Source organism: Haemaphysalis longicornis, unplaced genomic scaffold, assembly GCF_048455015.1.
Source record: "Haemaphysalis longicornis isolate Haplotype H1 unplaced genomic scaffold, Haemaphysalis longicornis Haplotype H1 scaffold_47, whole genome shotgun sequence".
NCBI classification, from domain to species: Eukaryota; Metazoa; Arthropoda; class Arachnida; order Ixodida; family Ixodidae; genus Haemaphysalis; species Haemaphysalis longicornis.
In genome coordinates, this window is record NW_027526379.1 from 1,388,378 (window position 1) to 1,400,269 (window position 11,892).

At 41.7% G+C, this 11,892-nt stretch overlaps 1 long non-coding RNA gene across 2 annotated transcripts; it reads left to right on the forward strand.

The window, feature by feature from the left end:
- The first annotated feature begins 3,771 nt into the window (after positions 1-3,771).
- Positions 3,772-11,471, forward strand: LOC144137694 (uncharacterized). Of its 2 annotated transcripts, none has more exons than XR_013315706.1 (4): positions 3,772-3,867; positions 8,693-8,750; positions 10,296-10,425; positions 11,334-11,471. It is a non-coding gene; the product is annotated as an uncharacterized LOC144137694 (long non-coding RNA). The 2 variants fall into 2 exon arrangements; XR_013315707.1 differs by having other exon boundaries at positions 3,853-3,867; positions 8,666-8,750.
- Positions 11,472-11,892: the final 421 nt, after the last annotated feature.

An 11,892-nucleotide genomic window follows, 5' to 3' on the forward strand; every position in this document is an offset into this window, starting at 1 on the left:
CTCACAGAATTAAAATTTTGTATCTTAAAGGGACCCTGCAACGCTTTCGATACGCGCTTTCTCTCTCTCCTTCGCGTCTGGAACCACTGCAAAAGCTAAAGTTATTGCGTGCGCGGAGCGGCACCACGGGATTTGCTCGTCGCACCAGATACGCCTTCCATTTCTGTTTTGTTTTTTGTGTCTTTTTTTAAACTGCTATCGAAAAGCGTTCATTGTTGCAACTGAAAGAAAACCGGCCAAAAGCCGCTATATGTCCTTAATGACGTAATTCAAGCCGTCGGAAAACGTCAAGACCGAGAAAGAGAAAAGTATATTTTGAGCGAGTGTACAGGTTATCTGATGGGCATAGAGCAGTATATTTTGGCTTAGGTACTTTGCGACTCCATAATCTAAGTACTCAATGTGTTGGGTGACTACGTTCTGCAAGCATTTAGATTTCAAAAAAGTTGAAAAATGTTTTGCAGGGTCCCTTTAACCTCTTTGAAACATTAAATGACGTGACAATTCCTACTAATAGTTCAACGCTGCATATACTTCGGACTACCCCACCGGCTCTGCAATTAGTCTTCCCGACAGAATATGCTCAAATTTTGTCCAATGAAACCCATAGCTTTCGACACACTAGCTATTGCAGGCAAAATGGAAAAACTTAAAATGTTCTGCTCGTGTGGTGTTGAAAATATAAACTCGAAATTACATGTTTACGCTAGAAATCGCAGTTATGTCATTCTTCCGAAATTTTTCAATAATTCTCTGGAGACAAGTTGCATCCCAGCTGACTGGACAATATCGGAAATTTACTCCGTTTTACAGATTTTGTGGTCAATCTTCTCCTGGTAACTACAGGCCTGTGTAAAATCAAGGAGAGACCAGATTTTAGGGGAAATCCCCATGGTGGAGTAAGTTTCTGCGAAGGAAAGTTTGACATCCACCGGAATGCAGACTTACGGCTACAAAGGAAAATTAACCCCTTTCTCAGAAACTTCGCAGTTGAAGAAATGTTCTGGACCGAGACCAGGACGAATTCTTCTTCAACTGCGAAGTTTCTGAGAAAGCTGCATAGCTTTCCTTTGTAGCCGTACGGCTGCATTCAGGTGAATGTAAAACTATTCTTCGCCTGTTATTTATAGCTGCATTGTATATTTATGGAGTCTAATTAATTTTTTAGCCCAGCCCAGCATTGCTTCAGAGACATTTTCTTGTGAAATCCAACTAGGTTTTACTCATTTTGGGCACTCTGCTCTTGATCATGAATGTGTTACAGACTGGGTAGTCATAAATTTGCCTAAAGCTTTTGAATGAGTTCCGCATGATTTACTGTTCGTTAAACTTTCTAAACTAAACATAGATTTTAATGTACTAGTGCGGTTGTGTGCCTTTTATACTAGCAGGCATCAGTTCGTAAGTGTGAATTTTTTGTCTCGCAGCTTTATTCGGTTCATACATGTGTTCTCCAAGGATGCGTTTTGAGATCTCTTTAATTTTTCAATTTAAATAATGACCTTCGAAGTAACCGCACCTTGCACCTCGTCTGTTAGTCGGTTTTCGGATGACTGCGTTGTTCACATCGAAATAACTAACAATAATGACGTCGCAATTCTGCCATCAGATATCGACAGTATTTCACATTGGCGTGAATTATGGACAATGAAACTCAACATCAGGAAGTGTAGACGCATACGCATTCCTCGGCCTATCGCTACACCTTCTGAATACTTATCAAGTGTTTGTTGAAGCCGTGTCGTCATACAAATGTTTAGGTGTTATAGCGTCGCCGAACTTGTCATAGAAACCTCCCATAGATTATGTAAGGCTAACCACAATTTTGGATAAACATATAGTAGCTTTTATTATTCGACTAGTTCACTGAAAGTAATTCTACACAAAACTTTGGTACGTTCAAAATTTGAATGTGCGGCTTCTGTATGGCATCCTGGTATTTATTGCTCACCAACTAACCGGAGACAGTTTAAAATCGTTCATGGCGTTTCATACTTTGAAATTGTCATCGCACGTCTCGGATCACCTGCGAAGCTGTTTAGCACACAGAGGTTCAAAAAATGCAGTTTTAACGCGTTGAAGCTACATTAGGCCATGAGGCGCGTCGTATCAAAGGCCTCCGGGTTAATTTTGATTTACTGGGAATCTTTAAACCCACATAAGTATCGATATACAGGAGTTTATGCTTTTCACCTGTATAAGAAAGGCGTCCACTTTGTCCGGGACCGAACCCGCGTCCTAAGCAGCACAACAACTTAGCCACTGAGTCACCGTGGTGGGTGCAAGTCTGAGGCTACAAAATATTGAACAAATGTACTGGATTATTTACCATGAACGAACTTATACGACGAGTAAAAAAGCTCGCCACATTTTAGCGACATATTTCCATACCATTTTTTGTTGGGAAACTTGAGAAAACAAGAGTTACGGACGTTTTTTTTTTACATTTCTCTGCAGTAGAAGTCCATATACGGACAAGATTCGAATTCTGTAACGCTTACAACTTCACTATTAATTAGTTATGAAAAGTGAATGAAATTTAGAGTAAACATAGAGTTGTTTGATTTCCTGATTTTCACATGTTTGTGTTCGGAAATTTGTTTGGTGAAAAACTATCACCGCTGTTTTCTCTGAGCTTTTGCGATGAGGTTCCATTACCTGATGGTCTCTATTTGCGTGCCTAAAAAATACATGGAACACTGTTCTTATCAGACTTCCTTTTAAAAGTAGCCGCAAACATTCCAGAATTTGATCTCGGAATGAAATGTCAAAGTTCCTTCTATTCGTACCCGAGATGTTAATATGGAAACTCACATAATAACAGGCTCTTCCAAAGACTCCGTAAGTGACCAAACTACTTGGCTTGACAAAGAAGAAGACGTATGATGAGAGGTGTCAACCACCAAAATATTAAGAGTACAAAAATAATTATCTGCATCTGCTGAAACGAATCTTGGTTTTCAGAAAAGCGGAGCAGGGAACGCCGTCCCTAGTATTCAAACCTCACAAAACAACTGTTTGCGCAACTTATAAATATATAAGGGCGATATGTAATCCACAATTGTAATCATCAGCAATTAGGGAACAAAATGCCCAAAATGAGACACCCGCCAAAGGAGGTTCCTGTGGAGCAAGACGAATTTATTTCGGAGGGATTTGTTCTTTTCGATCAGCATGAGTTGCCAGTAATGTGTTAGAGCAGTTGCCTACCCAAATAACAAGACCTCATAAGCATGACGTTTTTAACATCTTAACAATCGTGAATGATAAAAAATATTGCGAAATAATTTATTCTTAGAATACACAAAAACGAGAAAAATACCGTGTTTAATGTCTTCAAGAACTCGGCAGATTTAGGCAAATCAATAGCTATACAATCAGCTGCTTTTCTAACTTTCAATTTGAAGGCTATAGTTAGCTTTCGCTTGGTTGAACCAATGTGTTTTTTTTTTTGTTTAACCACAGACTGCAATAAACTCAACTTCTTTATTGTCACTTCACGGTAATGTATTTTTGCAGAAACGAATGACCAGTTGACGCAGTATCGCAGCCACTTCATGGTTCGCGGCTCTAGTTGGTCACATGCAAAAACTGAACGATTTCAGGACAAAAAGACGAAGAGTGGCTGTAAGGAGCTACGTAACAAGAACTTCATGGAGAGGAAATGGAGAGGAACCGTGGTGTGCTTGGTGCTTTCGCCAAGGTTAACGGCTTTTCAGGTTCCATCCCACGTGGAGAGGAGTTTGCCCGCACGTGTCGTTTCACTTCCGTTCACACTTCTTTTGCGTCGCTACAAGACCAACCGACTTCGCATTTCTTGAAACACTACCGGCTGAAACGGCACAACTTCTCCCGGCTGCTTTCAAGGTAAGCGTTCACTTTGGCGGATGCCGCAAGAGCCGCTCACAAAGCGTACGGGTTATTTCTGTAACGTAGGCTTTGTAACGTAGGCTGTAATTATTTCTGTAACGCGTTATTTCTGTAGCGGTCATTTCTGTAGAATGTGAATTTATTATGACTAATTTTGTTGCTCAACCAAGCTGCAAGTAAATGTGAATGGTCTTAACGGTACGGCTGATTGCGTACACGGCATGTCCACCAGAATTCCGAGATTAACACAGGAATAGTCGTTTTCAAAAAAACATCGCTATGTGGTGATAATCGAAAAAACATGACGCTTAGGTACCGCACACAGTCTTCTTTATTGTCGCATTTTCTCCGGCTTGGCAACAGTACGTGGAATAGTATCAATAGGATACTCGTCGATGACATGATTCTGTGTTTATATACAAGCTTTGAGCTCGACTCGCCAAAAGACGTTTACGCTCAACAGTGTTCGATTTGTGTTCATATAAATGGTTATTCTACGTGCGACAAAAGTGGAAATAACTGAATATAATGCAAGTTTAAAAACATGGTGAAATCATACGCATTCCGAATCACCCGAGGAAATTTCATGTGAAGCTTTTTGCGACAACACCGAACGTGGCACCGGTACCTAAAAGTTTTTATCTAATTTGCAACTTCTCTCAGGCAAGCGCTGATTATTGTGTTGTATTGGGTGAACTTTATTCGAAATTGGACTAGAATCTTTTTATTCATCAAAATTCAGAAACCGAGATAAGTTCAATTTCAGAACTTTGGTATTTGAAAAGTCAGCTACTCGCACGCAGTTTACGGGAATTGCTCATAATATTTAACGGCTTGATCGGTGCGGCTTCATTGCGTAAATGTGACTCAATCGCATTAGCCTGTTGATGTTGACTAGTCGGGCAAGTAGAAAGGGGCCGGTCTCATCATAACGATTACATTTTGGTACGCAAGAAAAGCGTGTAATTCTCTTCAGTTATGTCTTCTTAGTATGCTTTATTTTGGCATAGTTTGCCGTTGTCACACCGGAAGTGGGCATGCTTGTTGTATGTATTTTGGCATGTATAGCTGCTTCTGCTGTCGCTTGTGCTGTCAGGTGCTAGGGGCCTAGTCAGGCGGGTGTTGCAGTCGTCTTTGGCGGCAGCTGCTGCACCTGGGGCGACTGCAATGCCTCAATCGCATTTTGCCTCAGCACCTTGGCAATTTTATTGTCAGAAGTTCAATAAACAAACAAAAAGATACAAATTAATGTAATTTGTTGTGCTAGTATTTTTCAGTCTTGGTGACTGGCTCAAATAAGTAATACCAGGTCGACGAGGCCCAAGGAATTATTACACTGCAGTACTTCAATGCGTAATACCATTGGTTAGAACAACTAGTGTCATAACTAAAGATAAGCAGCTGGAGATACCTAAATACATATTGCAGTTAGAACAGAAAAAATAACAGCGACAAAAGATACTTTGGTGTTTATTGACAACAAGCACATAGCTACCGTTGGAATTATTTATTTACTATAATTGTAACACTCCTAACTTCTATGTTCTGTGGTCCCATTTCGCAAACTGAAAATTTTTCAACAACGAAGACGAAAAGTGAGAGTAATGTTTCAATTGGTCGGTTACGTAGAAATAAAATAAACAACGCGAAAAGCAAACCAAGAGAAAAAACACGTAACAACAAGGAAACGCAGCTACAAAGTAGCTGTGAACTGTTATCTGATGTTCGAAAGTAGCATCTTAGTCAAAGGAAAATAAGCTTCGCATTAGGGGTTCTTGGATAAAGTATTTAGAAAAAGCCAAGAAATAAAAAAAATTTAACCCGAAGAAAACAGCTATCTTTACACAGCCCCGTTAGAACGCATGCAATATTGTTCCGAATGTTAATGTTTCTTACCAGCTTGCCCAAAAATTTTCAATACATGTCCTTCAATGTTTATCGAAAACACAGCTTCGGAACCTACAACCTTTGTGTGAGCAGCGATCGCCGAGGCTAGTTTGCATTGACGTCAATGCTACGCAGTGCGGTTATACAATGCCCTCATGCTTTGAAACTAAATGACACCTGAAGCAACAATAATTCTTGGAATTCTGTGAGCATCCGAAAATTTGCGTTTGTTTGTACTTGTTAGAAAATAGTTCTCAGCACAAAAACCAGCTTTATCGAAACAAATTCCAAGAACAAAGTACAATCACACTTCCCTGCGGTGCTTCCTGTTAATTGACGTCTCCACCATGTCAGCGTTAGCAGCTGGCAAGATATTCCTCCTTGATACCGCGCCAGAAGAAAATTAGGAAATGCAGTGTAAATTCACATGAGGCAGCAGTGTTTACTGGCGGCGAGATCCTTCAGTGCTGCCCGCTGTCTCCTGACGTTAGCCGGAGTACTCGGGCTTTTGTCGTCTGCAGCACTTTTTTATTCAGTGTTTCTTCTATGGATATCCTCCGTGAAAAGGACACGGAGGATAGGCAGAGCACCTGATGAAGTCTCTGCAGCCGTACAGATTGCATGTGGGTGTAGTTTGTGTGGCGAACTCGCTTATTCTGATTCTTGACTGCAACATAAAAATTCTTTAGTTCCAATCGCGTATTGGGCTTCTGAAGTTACTAATCACACTCGACCTGCGTCTAAATATTTAAAAAAATTAAAATATCAGAATAACTCTTTGCTGGTGTACCACCAAACCCTAATCCTGTCTTCCAAGCATCGAAATTGCGTCCAGAAGACGTATCCCGTTTGCCTCTAATGCTGTGCACCAAGCAATGGGCCAAAGTAATTACATGGCACAGCAACCCAAACAACTCTTCTCCGTTTTATTGACATTAATCAGAATATTTTGGGCCCCAGTGGTCCTTCCTGTCTACCGTATTCAAGCTCGATTACAATTTTGGATTTTTTTACAGGCAAGCACAGGTTTTAAATAGTTACTTAGCTCAGGTTCTATATCATTTGTTTCTGTATAACCGGCGTTCGTTGTACATGCCCGGTGAAAGGGCATTAGTATCCATTATTTATGTTGTAAATAGGTATGCAAATATATAAAGATTTAAGCAAATTCCCCGCCGTACAATGAAGGCAAGGTTGTTTTGTGCACCTAGATTGTCTTTTTGACGCTTTGTTTTTAAAGGCAGCTTTCTATTTCTTACTGGTGGCGTGTGTCACGTAAAAAAACGCACTGCAGGAAAGTCAACTTTCTCTGACGATGATGCTGATCGTGGGTGAAGGAAAGAAAAAACTCAGCCTGTGGTCTGAATCAAACCTGGGTTCCTCGCGTTATAGAGCCGATTCCTATCGGATCGCACTATTCCAACACGGTCGAAGCAGTCTGGATTTGAGGAGGGGTGCATGGCCGCGCAAAATTAGACATAAAAATCACGCACGCTCCATCTTTCGCCTGTAATAGTTGAAAGCTTACTTTGTGTGAAATGAAATGGCGAAGGGTCAAATTCAAAGCCGCTGCGATCACAAGTCCAAACGGCGTACGAATCGGGGTCAAAGCTCAAAGAGTCGAAGTCCCAATCACGTGCGAGTTCAAGTCCAAACAAACTCAAGAGAGAACCGAGGAATCCCTCACAAGAAAGCATCTTGTTCAACCATCGTTTTGGTTAGGCGGAGGGGTGCATGATACTTTTTTTCGTAGCTGTCCCGAATTATTTAGGAATCTGGTTTTTTAAACTCGCAGGGTACTGGCACGATCATGGTTCAATCCGTTAGGCGGTAAAAATTGGAAAACCTCATCAGTTTGTGGAATAGTATGTCTGTTAGTTACGTCAGTACTCAACAAAGATGCGAATGACAAGTGCGGGTATGTAAGCGTCTCAATTACCCAGCCCTCAAAAAATCGTTATTTCAATGGCGGTCATTTTTACTACGTTGTCAGATACGTGTATTTATTTCTTGTTGATTAATACTACAGGGAAATTTATCTACCAATGACCAATTCACATTCCTTACAAATTTCGCTTCGCTACCACAGGCGTTTCGGTTGTGACAACCCTGCATACCCTGTGGTTAATTTAAATGACGATAAAATATCAGACGTGATTTAACCACTATTACATAAATTTGTAAGTGGCCAGCTATAGCACTTGGATGACTGTCGCGGTCGAGACTGCGCCGCGGGAAGGATCCCAAGTTTTCATTCGAGTGCTAATGAATAGAAAACGAAACATATTCAAAGTAAAATGGCACTTTTGACCTAGTAGGTGATTCATGTTAACCATTGAAAAAATTGTTTAAACAGGACTAACGTCAGAACGTTGTTCCTCCATTGCGGTACGCAATCTGAAACATATATGGTAACACACCCGTGGGTGTTTATTGATAAGTTCCGCAGCGAGAAATTAATCCAGATATGCCGGAGTTAAATATATCAGTGATACGTGTCAAGCTTCCACTCTGTAAACCGTGTGGCCATTTTTCATATAAGAAATTGCATTATCTCGAACATATATCTCTTCCAATGCTCTGTTTCATGTTTCCTATAGAGGGGAAAAGCATCTGTTATAACACTTCCGTTCTAATTTACCACCTGTACATCAGTGAAGGTACCCGGTGTTAGGTTTTAACAGTTTGTACTTTCCAATACCAACAAAACAAACACAGCACCGAGTGTAGTGCGGTTCCTCTGGCAACGGTAACATCACCTATCTTACAGTGCAGCACTGGTCAAAAAACGGTGACACCGGTGCCTACCTTTGCCATTGAATAGTGCGCCTATGTGCTGCTCTATAGCTGCTGAGCGGTGCGTTTACAAAAAAGAAACTGAACGGTCAGTTCATACCCTTGCTTCTAGGTTACTTCTGTTTCATGATATCAACAGGAACCACCATGAGGGTCTTTGTTCTCGTCGCCTTACTCGTCGTGGTTGGAGTGTTGTGGTAAGTTTACAAAAACACATAGCAGAAATCTATCCCTGTCGTTTACGGGAAGTATATTTGACCCCAGTGCATCACACCGGACGGTATATGTTGTGGTCCAGCCGAAACTAAAGGGTGATCCAGAAGTCACGCGGTGCTGACGTTGGCGGGGTGTTTAATGTTGGACCTTATGATGCGCGTATTCCTGGCGGCAGAAAAGCTGCTCCGACGGCCTTCCTAATTGCGCGCCCTATCGCCCGTCCCCAGCTCGCCCTCGGTGTACGTGTCCGGAAAAAGAATATACGGTCACTCACGTAAGCTTGTTTTTATAGTTCTTGGCATCGCCTGTTGGCCACCGTATTTTTATGAGGTAACAGCTCTGCCGAGAAAACGCGGAAGGGGCAATCGAACGGCCTTCGCTGAGAGTATGGGAGATCTGGTTGGTTTTTTCTTGGGAGAGACTGATTCTTGTTTACCATTGAGCCTTACCAGTATGGTTGCATCTATCCAGCCCTACTGGTAGTTAAAGTTGTTCTCATTACACCGTACTAGGTAGCCCTCCGGGTATTACCATCTAGCGAAGTATTGGGATGCCGGGAATAAAACGCGCGCTCCGTGGTAAGTAAACGTGTTTAAAGGACTACGCCGTGCCGGTGGCTATAACAACTTCCCTCAAAACTGAACCACGTCAGCGAAGGGTGGGACTACGGGCACAAAGACGTGCGCTACGCACGAAAGTCGCAAGAAAGCATTTGCAGTGCACTCATTGTACAGTCCACTCGCCATTATTCAAACTCGAAGGCACCCCAGGATTTTGTTTGAATTATCACAAGTTCTCATATATAAGACTCTGGGCAAGAATACAGCACACATTATGATTAGGCCTTGATTTTAATCCGATTATATAAATTTATAAGCGTTTTTCAACTCTGCGCAAAATAGACGGAAACCAGAGGCGTGAGGTCCACAAGCCGAATGCCATACGCGACACTTTCGTAACCGCCGTGTCGGTTTTCTTTTTCTTTTTGTGCTGACACGCGACGCTTGAATGCGTGGTTGCGCGTTTTTTTCTTTTTGTTTTTGCGACCATGGCTCTGATGGTTTTGACGGGTTCGACAGGTGTAGACAGTCAATCACGTTTAGACGTTTTTCGAGGCCTGTTCGTTGTTTTGGTTTCTAATACGCATTTTGAAGACGGTAAATAAGGATAGAAAGTTGAGAAAAGCCACGGTCTACTTTACTTGTGCTTGGTTTCAAGCTTTCGTTTAGTAGCCACGCCCTTTTCTTTGAAGGTTTAAGACGCTGATTTTTCAGTTTTCGACCGATATGATGATATACGCACGCAAATGTTCACACAGTTGCGGGAAAGCAGCGGATATTTTCCAATTAGGACACGCAAACAGTACGAATTATCCGAATGACAGAGTTTGAATTAGCTGCCTTTTAAATACATTGAAGCCATAGCGGGACAAACAAAAATTTGAATTTTGTTTGAAATAACCGCAAGTACACATGATCAGTTTCAATTAGCGCGATTTTACTGCATTTCATATTTTATTTTATTAGCGTAACAGCGACCAGCCCTCTACGCTGTGGTACCTGTGCACCAGAACAATGCCCGAAGAACGAAGAAACGCAGAACTGCACCTGTGGGACTCACAAGGACTATTGTGGCTGCTGTGACTTCTGTAACAAGGTTTGTTCCATAGTTCGCAGCACGCAATTTTTATTTCCCGGTGTGAAATCCTGGTACGCTTCAAAAAATATTTAATTTTAGCTACAAAAAATGTTCAGGTTAGCTATCAAGCCAAAATTCACGAGGTAGAGTTGGGTACTTTGCATGTAATATATGTACTTCGTGTAGATACGGTAGCCCGCCAGTTTATGCAGTCGCCTCCGGCCGAATTTCATAAAGAGGAAGTTGGATGTTTAGCTCGAGGAATCTCACCTCTTCACCGGCTACAATAACGGCATCAGTTCAAACCTTCACCGCAAAAAACGCTCTGTTGTTTTCGGCTTGTAGACAGAAAGAAAACGGTTTACAACCACGTAGCAATGGTTAAGCGCGCGCTAGCAATTGTGGTTACTATTGATCGTACTTTTTTCCCTGCCACTTACATCGCTCTGGTTATCCACCACTATTAATTTTTATTTGACTTCTAGAAAAAGGTAGTTCGCGTTTTAAGGCCCGTTTCCTATTTTTAAATAAAAGGTAGGTTTTTAAAATCCTTTCACGGGATGTTATTTTTTTGTTTAAAATCAGTGTATCCCAGAACTTCAGAGATTGAGACCAACCAGGCTGCCAATCCCTGAAGCTCCTGTCATGCGCCCCTAGAAAGCTTGCGCATAATTTAAGAACCTATGCCTCACATCTTTACTGGAACCGACATTGTCTGGTTTTCCTTCGCTTGAATCAAAAGAAAAGCCTCCTCATCATATAAGGTAGACTAGCCACTTCGTTAACCGCAGTATAGCCCCACTCGATCAATGATAACACAGAGCGTAAATTAGAGTAAGGGCCATGTTTCTGCATTAAAGAATGCTTCCTTTATTTTGCCAAACAAATTGAGGCATTTTGAAATGGAATTATGTATTGTTTTTTAGTGCCCCGGAGAAGAGTGCATCCCACTCTACCGACACCACTGCTCCGACGGCCATACCTGCCAGTTTGACACACCTAGAACCACCCACTTGGGGGGAACGGGAATGTGCAAGCCTTCCACATCTTCCTAAAGGAGGCACTGCGTAACATTATTACTGTCACGGCGCCTTGCTCTTTGCGGATTGTACCCCCAGATGATGCAGCTACAGCATGATAGCCTAGGGTATCGCACCACTTCTTTTGTGCTGTGCTTGCGTAGAGCATTGCCTTCTTGTGTTGAAAAGAAGCGATAAAAATAACGAATAATAAGGCTAGCCCTGACATTTTTGTTACCGTCAAGATTCGTTGGGGTGTACTACTAGAAGTGTAGATTTGCTTTTCTCGGTGTCTAAGAGATATTCAAAATAAAGTTACAAGCGTTGAATGTGCGTTCCTTTCGCCTTTTTATGCGAATGAAAACAAACTTTCATGCGGCAATTTAATGGTATCGTCATTGATAGAAAAAGAAGGGTTTAAGCTGCAGAACGAGGGTTTATCCACAAAGCTTAAACTAGCTGGACG